Genomic DNA, 8,066 nt, shown 5'->3' with positions numbered 1-8,066 from the left:
TTTCCCCATTCTTCACTACTCCCTTGTGTGCCGCCACCGCCCATCGTCTCCTCCACAGAAGGACCCATGAACTATCTTCGTACCGCTGCGATCCCTAAAGAATAATCTTCTTACTGCTGCACCATGAGGGCTCTTCCTTATCTTTCCCCATTCTCCACTACTCCCATGTGTGCCGCCACCGCCCATCGTCTCCTCCCGGCGGCCAAAGCCTCGGCGTAGGCAAGCATCGTTGTGCCACTTCCCTCTCATCCTCCCACACGGGCAGCGCGTCATCTCCACCGCTGCCGCCGACATACAAATGCTCGTGCGTTGCCCCGGGCGAAAAATATCTCAACGTCTTCCTACTAAAAGAGCACTGTGCACCCTTGTACTAAAAGAACACTACGCAACTGTGGTTGATTCAATCTCTGAAACCTAGCTGCCCAAATCAACCTAGTTGATCTTGTTTAACTGATTCAACACCAGGTAGTTGTAGCTTAATTTTCATTCGGTCTCAATGAATTAATTCAAGCAGTATTTTCCATGTAAAATGAAGTTAGATATCATTACGATAAATGTTCTGTTATTTCTCTGACAAAATAAAAATGAAGCATTACTGTATGTCTAAGAAAATATTTACATGCAGCCATAAAAGGTTTTGATGCTTCCGAAGTGAAAACTTTATTGTGTACTCGTATTCGAAAACAGGGGAAACATAAGTTTCTTGTGAGAATTAGCACATACATTTGCTTGGCAACTTGAACAAAGCTCAGGCTTTGCATATTAAGCTGCACCAATGGTACTAAATATTATAAAACACAATGCCAAAGGAAATAGTACCTAGGCACCGAATTAAAATGAGTTAGCAGATCATCCATGAGAACAGACCAAGGTAGGTCATGGAAGGCAATGCATTGGGTATTATTGACCTTCTGAAACTCTAATACATATATGTTGAATGTCAAATCGTCGTGTACAAACTGTAATTTGCTTGCTCCTGACTCCTTGGAAGATAAATGTGACATAAAACTGATTACCCTGCAATATTAAAATCAAGACTCATGGGTCCCAGCAAATTATGATGCTAGAAAAAAAAACTCCAAAGCAACTGAAATTAGAATGTAAGGACAGATAGTGTTCATGGATACCTCTTTTGGTCGGTCTCCCCACATCGAGGATAAGTAGTACTCCCTCCGTCCTGAAAAACATGTCGCAAGCATAGTGTAATGTAAATTTTGCACAAAAACCCCTTGTATCTTCGAATCTTTTACAAACAAGTCCTTCCGTCTTCCTCCGCCCGATCTAGCTCCTGTGCATCGGGCCAAGGCCGTCGTCGACCGATTCATCGCCTGCGCCGCCCAGGGCCAGCTCCTCCGCCGCCCGGTACCTGCTCCTTCGCCGCCCAGTACCTGCGCCACCGCCTCCCAGGACCTAAGCTGCTGTAAGCCACTCCCACCGCTATCCCCTCCGCCGCTGCCGCGCAGGACCTGTGCCACCAAGATCCGGTGTATCTCGTCCTCCTCAAGCTCCCGCCACCAAGATCCGGTGGATCTCGTCCTCCTCAAGCTCCCGAGCGCGCTTGGACCTCAAGCTCATCCTCCTGCTTATCCTGTTCCGCCAGGCTCGTGCTACTGCTCCCCTGCTCGAGCTGTCGCCAGAGCTCCCCTGCTGCCCACCTAAGCGATGGTCACCGGTAATTTCCGCCGCCCATCCCCGTCGACGCCCACCAAATCGACGGTCCCTGGACTTTCCCCCGCCCACGCCTAAGCTCCGGTCGCCTGTTCTACTCCTCCATGCCCAGCACCTCCTCTCCACGACTAGGCACCGCTCCTCCTCCAAGCCCAGGCGCTTCTCCTCCTCCACGCCCAGCACCTCACTGCTCGCCCAGCAATAGATCCTCTACTTCTCACCTGCAGATCAAGAGATCAGTTAAGCAGAGTATCAGCCGCAGATCAATTGATCAACACAGAGGACTATCATCTGTAGCAGTAGTATCTGTATGAGCAGTATCTTCTGTAGCAGCAATTGATCGATATCAGCAGTATCTGTAGCAAGATCGAAGATCAAACTTTTTTTTACATCAGATCAAAGATCAAACTTGCCCGGCACCTCTGCTCTTCAGGTACAACGATTTTATGATGTTTTAAAACATGAGCAAACTGAACATCATAACATGTTTCAGTTAGGATGACCAATACTGTAAATTTCAGAAACTAAATTAGAACATGTTTTCCAAGATGCAGATTTGCACAATACAGTCTGATCTGTATTTGAAATTAGAACTAGAAAACAAGATTAAATTAGGAAACACCCATATACTGTCAAGTTATGTCGATGCTCCACTTGAGGCAAGGAACTGCACCCATTTTCACTACTACAATATGATAGCCAATGGACAAAAATGTGACTAATGGGCAACTTTTTGAAATCAAAACAAAAATGGACAGTAAACTGATAATGACAGTAAACTATAATTTGTTACAGAGATTTTCCTATTGAAAATATAACTGAATGGACAGAAAAATGGGTGAAAAGATAACTGAAGGCTAGGCTAAAATGGACAGTAAACTGATAATGACTATTGCCAACAAGAGTAGGAAAATGCAAGCTTCTGAGATTTGTTACATAAATTTTCCTACTGAAAAGATAACTGAATTTTGTGTACTGAAAGTTTACAGTGTCCAGTGTAGGAAAGTTTACTGAAATTTGTGGAGTACTCAAAGTGCTTTGAACTAAAAAAAATCATCAAAGTTCAAAGCCTAGCTGATTTGAACGGCTCATTCTCTGGGATCATCAATGTGCATTCAGGCTAATTCTTTGAACTTTGATCATCAATCCAAAGAATATATTTATTTGATTTTTTAATTTATTTGGAATTATTTGGATTTATTTAGATTTATTTGAATTGTTTAAATTAATCTGAATAATTTAGTCAAGGCCTTTGGATTAATTTGAATTTATTTGAATCTCACAATTTGGTCTAACTTAGATGATCTTGTCTACTTGGAGTACATAATCTACCGAGTAGTCATGTCCTAGTCATGCATCCATGCATCCAGTAGAAACATCTTGCATACATGATCAGGTGTCAAACTTTTAATCAAAATCTACTGAGTAGTTATTGTGCTCATCCAGTAGCAACATCTTGCATACATGATCAGTAGTCATGTCGTAGATTTCTATTTACACTGAATTTGTATATCATCAAGAGCTCTACTAGTTTCAGACTAGGTTTACACTGAATTATTTGACCAGTAGTTATGTGAACTCTCTGAATTTGTAAACACTTCCAGACTTGAGCATTCAGAGTTTGCAATTGCAAAAAAAAGGTCCCTTGTTCATGAACTTGTACTGTACACCATGCATTCAAGCAGAAAGAAACAAACAAGGTCTGAAGAAGAATGAATCCCTTCTCCATTAATTTTATTCAACATGATAAGTTCAGGTCATAAAAATCCATGATGTTGCATGAACAATTAGACAGTACACAGGGACAATTAACAGGACTACTCACGGAGACAATCACACATGATCAATTAACAGGATTAGTCCACGATATTCCTTACAGCTCCATAATCTGGAGATCAATTAACAGTATGTACACACAACAAATAGCAGCAGATGGATTGGAATTCTTTCTGAAGTAAAATTAACAGGAGTTGGACCACAAACATCAGATAAATTAACAGGATTACTCCATGATGCTTCACCAACAGAGGAGGGATGTGGACGGCTGACCTCCTGCAATTCCTCAATTTCACCGCCGTCGTCGTCCTGGTGCCAGCTATTGCCGCCAGCCAGGCAGGCCAGCACGGCGGACGCGGAGGCGCCCTTGTAGTTGTGGCCGCCCGCTCCAGGAGACGAGGCGGCGGACGCGTTGGTCGGCTTCGACGCCCTGGCATACGCGACGCCGACGAGCTCCGCCGCAGACGCCTCTCCAGTGACCGTGTCGTGCATCGCCACCACCCGCTGCCACTCGTCTGGTCCCTTTTTCTCCTCCTGCTCTCCCCTATCTTGCCGGCGCCAATGACCTTTTCCTCCTCCTGCTCTCCCCTCTCGACGGTGGCCGGGATTGGTGGTGGTAGTGGAGAATCGACGGGCAGCAAGCGCCGATTTTTCGGAAGGGGATGGGGGAAAGCTTGGAAAATTAGGGATGTGGGAAAGGGGAGCGGGGGAGCTACGCCGGGGAGCAGGGGAGCTGTGCGGGGTAGAGGTGGATCCGCGCGGGGTTGCGGTGGAGCTGCGCGGCGGGGCGGTGTGCTTGAGCTACGCAAGGTCGCCTGTGTTGCGGGGGAGCTAATGGAACTGAGCGAGCTGGCAGAGGAGAGGATTGGACCGCGGGTTCGGTCGGATAAACCTGAAGGACTTTTTCACAAAAATACCATTGCAACATGTTTTTCGGGACGGAGGGAGTAGTAAACAATCTTAAGAAGGGCTTCATTTTTGCCATAATAAGGCATCCCTTGATGAGCCTCGCCTTTCCACCCGTGGGTTGGCAGAGCACAATTTGGCAGCCGGAGCATACCACCAAAGTCTGATAGTGGCTGAACACACTTTAATAAAAAAATAGTAAGTTGGATTTTCACATTAGTAACAATCAAATGCTATGTTGTCTAGAAGGTGTGAAGCAACACCAATGATCACATCCTAAAGTAGTCCTCAAAAATCAATAATGGACATCTACATTCATGGTCATAGGTGTAGTAGAATTTTTCATTGAATTAACATGCCTTTGCCAAAAGATGTTAATCATCCATGTGACCATGTCTCTGCAGCATACACGTACTCCCTCCGTCCGAAAATACTTGTCATCAAAATGGATAAAAAAAGATATATCTAGAACTAAAATACATATAGATGCATCCCCTTTTATCCACTTTGATGACAAGTATTTCCGGACGGAGGGAGTATATATTTAGGGAGCATAATAGACTGAATCCAATAGGCATGAGACACTGCACCAATTCTCTCTTTTTTATTCCGGGGAAGAAACTACACTAACTCTAAATTGAACTCTTTGAACTTCATCTTTCTTTCACAGCAAAGCCCCAAAAGGTAAAGAAGAATTAGCCAAACATCCAAAAAGTCCGTAAATATATTAGTTAGATGAGAATAACAGATGAAGCAGCAATGGTCAATAATAAACAATCTGGTGGGGAATGAATTACTCCTACTAAATTCGCTGAGGTGCAGCACAGTGACTTTGCAACAGCAGCCCACATGGAGGCGATCTGCGGCAATGCTGCTCATATTGGCCAGTGTCAGCCTCTGCTCGACTACTCCGGCAAGGATGTCCTGCTGAACCCCCAGGCTCCTTGCTGGCCCACGCCACCTTCATGCCTGATAAAACCTATCATAAAACATACATTGGTGATCCTAAAAGATTACCAAGAGATGCTGATTGGACATACATTGGTGATCCTAAAAGATTACCAAGAGATGCTGATTGGAGTGCCGTAATGCCGACAGCCACGGCATGTAGAGGCATTTTTATTTCTTTTCATACAGAATAAAATCCAGTAAAATATGTGCTTAAATAACACCTTTTTTGCATCAGAGCCTTGTATGTAGTTCTATGACTAATTAAATAGCTTGTGTTGCATCAGGAGAACACGTGCAAATATCCATGCACCATGCTATTGAAGAACACACTTCAAATCACCGATCGAGATGTTCCTAGTTGCCGCACTTGGAAGCTTAATCCCCTTCAATAATCTCCTTGTTTCGCTTCTATGCTCGTGCTTTTTGCAAGTTCGTACGTCCTCAGTCAAGGAACCGAAACATGGTTAGTGCTCTCATATATTTTGAATTTTTCCTGAATTTAATAATCTAAATCTTATAACACTTATTGATGACAGGAGAAACTGAAATTTTCTTAGTCCGCACATTCAGCAAAGCAATTAAAGTGAAATGTAACATTCCAACTATACAAGATCACTTACAGTGCTGCAGATACTCCGAGATATGATTGTGATCCAATAAATTGATTTTGTTTCTTATATTATACCATGGGAAAAGTGCATAAACCTGGCAATGAAGCAAAAAATAATAGAGTTTACACTGAAGATTATCAACAAAAAAATTATAACTCTTAAATAGATTTAATCAATGATGAATAAGTGATTCTCTTTTCTTTTTGCTTAGAGGGTTCACTACAGAGAAATTTATTTTCTGTTGGAATCTTTCCGACATTGTTAGCGACAATCATCACACACATTTTAAGAAAAGCACACGAAAATAATGAGACAACATGTAGTGGCATACAGTGTATTCTATCAAGCTTACAGTGTCAGGGAAAAATGATAAAGTTCCTTGTTGGTTTTAAGTAACAGAGGGACCTGACAATACAACTCAAAAGCCTTCAGGACCTCAACAACATTCTTGAGGTTTCCATAGTTACTACCAAGTGAAGCCAACTTTAGGATCTGTCTTTCCTAAAGGTTCATGTCAGTCAAACGGATACATTTCACTCATTAAACACAAATATTTGTGCACACTTCAGATTAAGGAAACATACAGCTTTAGGGCCGCAAGCTAATTTGCCAAGGTAAGGCTAATCTCCTGCAAGGCTGCAACCTCCCACACTTTGATGCCCTCCTCGACAACTCATGCCATGAATTTATCAACACCATTCAGTAGTTCATCGCTGAATACAAAGAAGGGAGACTAAATCTCGCCACCTGAACAATAAATTTATTTACCTCTGTTTTTCGCACTGAGCAGCAGTTGTACAAACTCTTTTTCCTTCCTAATCGACTCCCCGTCTCCACTGCCGCTGCCTTGTCCTTCCATCTAACAACCTGAACCAAGAACCTCCAGTAAGCCATCTGAATATGTATTTTTTCATTCGCTAGAAAATTTAATTTTTTTTCTACCTCGTCATTTGCAATGCTTGATGGTGTTTTTTTGTCTAAATCATCTTTGAAACTACACTACAACAAATTATCCTTCCAACTCCATACAATCAACCCGCTCTGGATAAGTTAGAAAATTGTGCCATGATTTATGTTGATTGATTTTCTTTTCAATCACATCGTCCCTTCCAGTCCATTCCTGAATTTAGTGGCCACACAAATTTATATATTGCTTCTGAGTTCAGGACGGGAGCAGTATAGATATATTATCCTCAAAACACTGAGCAAAACTGTAGCACAACATATTAGCAGCAGTAGCAAAGTAGCCGCAGCAGCATGGCACGGCAAAGAGTACGGAAGCAGGAGCGTCGTGCGGAAAACAGTAGGGAAGTAACAACATTACGCGGTAGCAGCATGCGCACCTTGTCCATATTCGCGCGTGAGGCGAGCGTTCGGCAGGAGTGAGAGCACCAACCTCCCCACGGCCCTAATTGGCGGAGGGAGGCGGGCGGGCGCTGATCTCGTGGCCTGGCGGCTCACCTTGTCCTGCGCGCTGGCCTTGGACTCGTCCTCCGCCGCCGCTGCCTCGTCGTGGTCGTCGCCCTCGGAGAAGGCGAGCGGGGTGTCCGGGCTGGCAACGCCCTCGCTCCTATCGTCATCGGCCGCGGGCTTCTCGGCCGGCGGCGCCGCCAGGGCCTTCCTCGGCCGGCGCCGGCCCCACGAGGGGATCTCCGGCCACGCCTGCTGCTGCTGCTGCTCCTGGCGGCTGCTGACCCGCACGATGGATGGCAGATCCGCGAGAACGGCGACCACCTTCAGCTCGCGCTCGCCGAACTCCTCCTCCCGCGCGGTCCGCTCCCCGGCCGCCGCTGCCGTCTTGGATCTGGTCGAGCGAGCGAGGGATTGGGTGGGGTTGTGCGGGCGATGGCGAGAGCAGGGGAGGAGGCGGAGGATTGGTTTGGTCGTTTTGGTTTAACATAGGGTTTTTTTTTTTGGTAAAAACGAAACGTTTTCTCGGAAATCCACTTACAAAGGACTGGGGTTATATTTTTGAAAAGCAAAGGGACTTTTTTATAAAAACGCCGTGACAATCTGTGCTTTATTATGAAAGAACTAGCAGAGTGCCCGTGCGTTGCTACGGGCTATGATATATATAAATGAATTGAACAAATGATTAGGGTCGTCTCCAAGTCCGACGCTCATTTCTCTCTTGTACGCCTGACCATGTTGAGA

At 44.8% G+C, this 8,066-nt stretch overlaps 1 long non-coding RNA gene across 6 annotated transcripts; it reads right to left on the bottom strand.

Annotated features, from left to right (window-relative positions):
• Positions 1–5,045: 5,045 nt before the first annotated feature.
• On the bottom strand, positions 5,046–7,799 carry LOC119291640. Of its 6 annotated transcripts, none has more exons than XR_005142580.1 (4): positions 7,256–7,799; positions 6,265–6,779; positions 5,413–6,006; positions 5,046–5,329 (listed from the first exon to the last, which is right to left on the bottom strand). It is a non-coding gene; the product is annotated as an uncharacterized LOC119291640 (long non-coding RNA). The 6 variants fall into 6 exon arrangements; XR_005142582.1 differs by having other exon boundaries at positions 5,413–6,413; positions 6,497–6,779; XR_005142581.1 differs by having other exon boundaries at positions 5,413–6,404; positions 6,497–6,779.
• Between the last annotated feature and the right edge of the window lie 267 nt (positions 7,800–8,066).

This window comes from Triticum dicoccoides, chromosome 4B (genome assembly GCF_002162155.2).
Source record: "Triticum dicoccoides isolate Atlit2015 ecotype Zavitan chromosome 4B, WEW_v2.0, whole genome shotgun sequence".
In the NCBI taxonomy this organism is placed as follows: domain Eukaryota; kingdom Viridiplantae; phylum Streptophyta; class Magnoliopsida; order Poales; family Poaceae; genus Triticum; species Triticum dicoccoides.
This window is presented reverse-complemented; position numbering and strand designations above follow the sequence as displayed.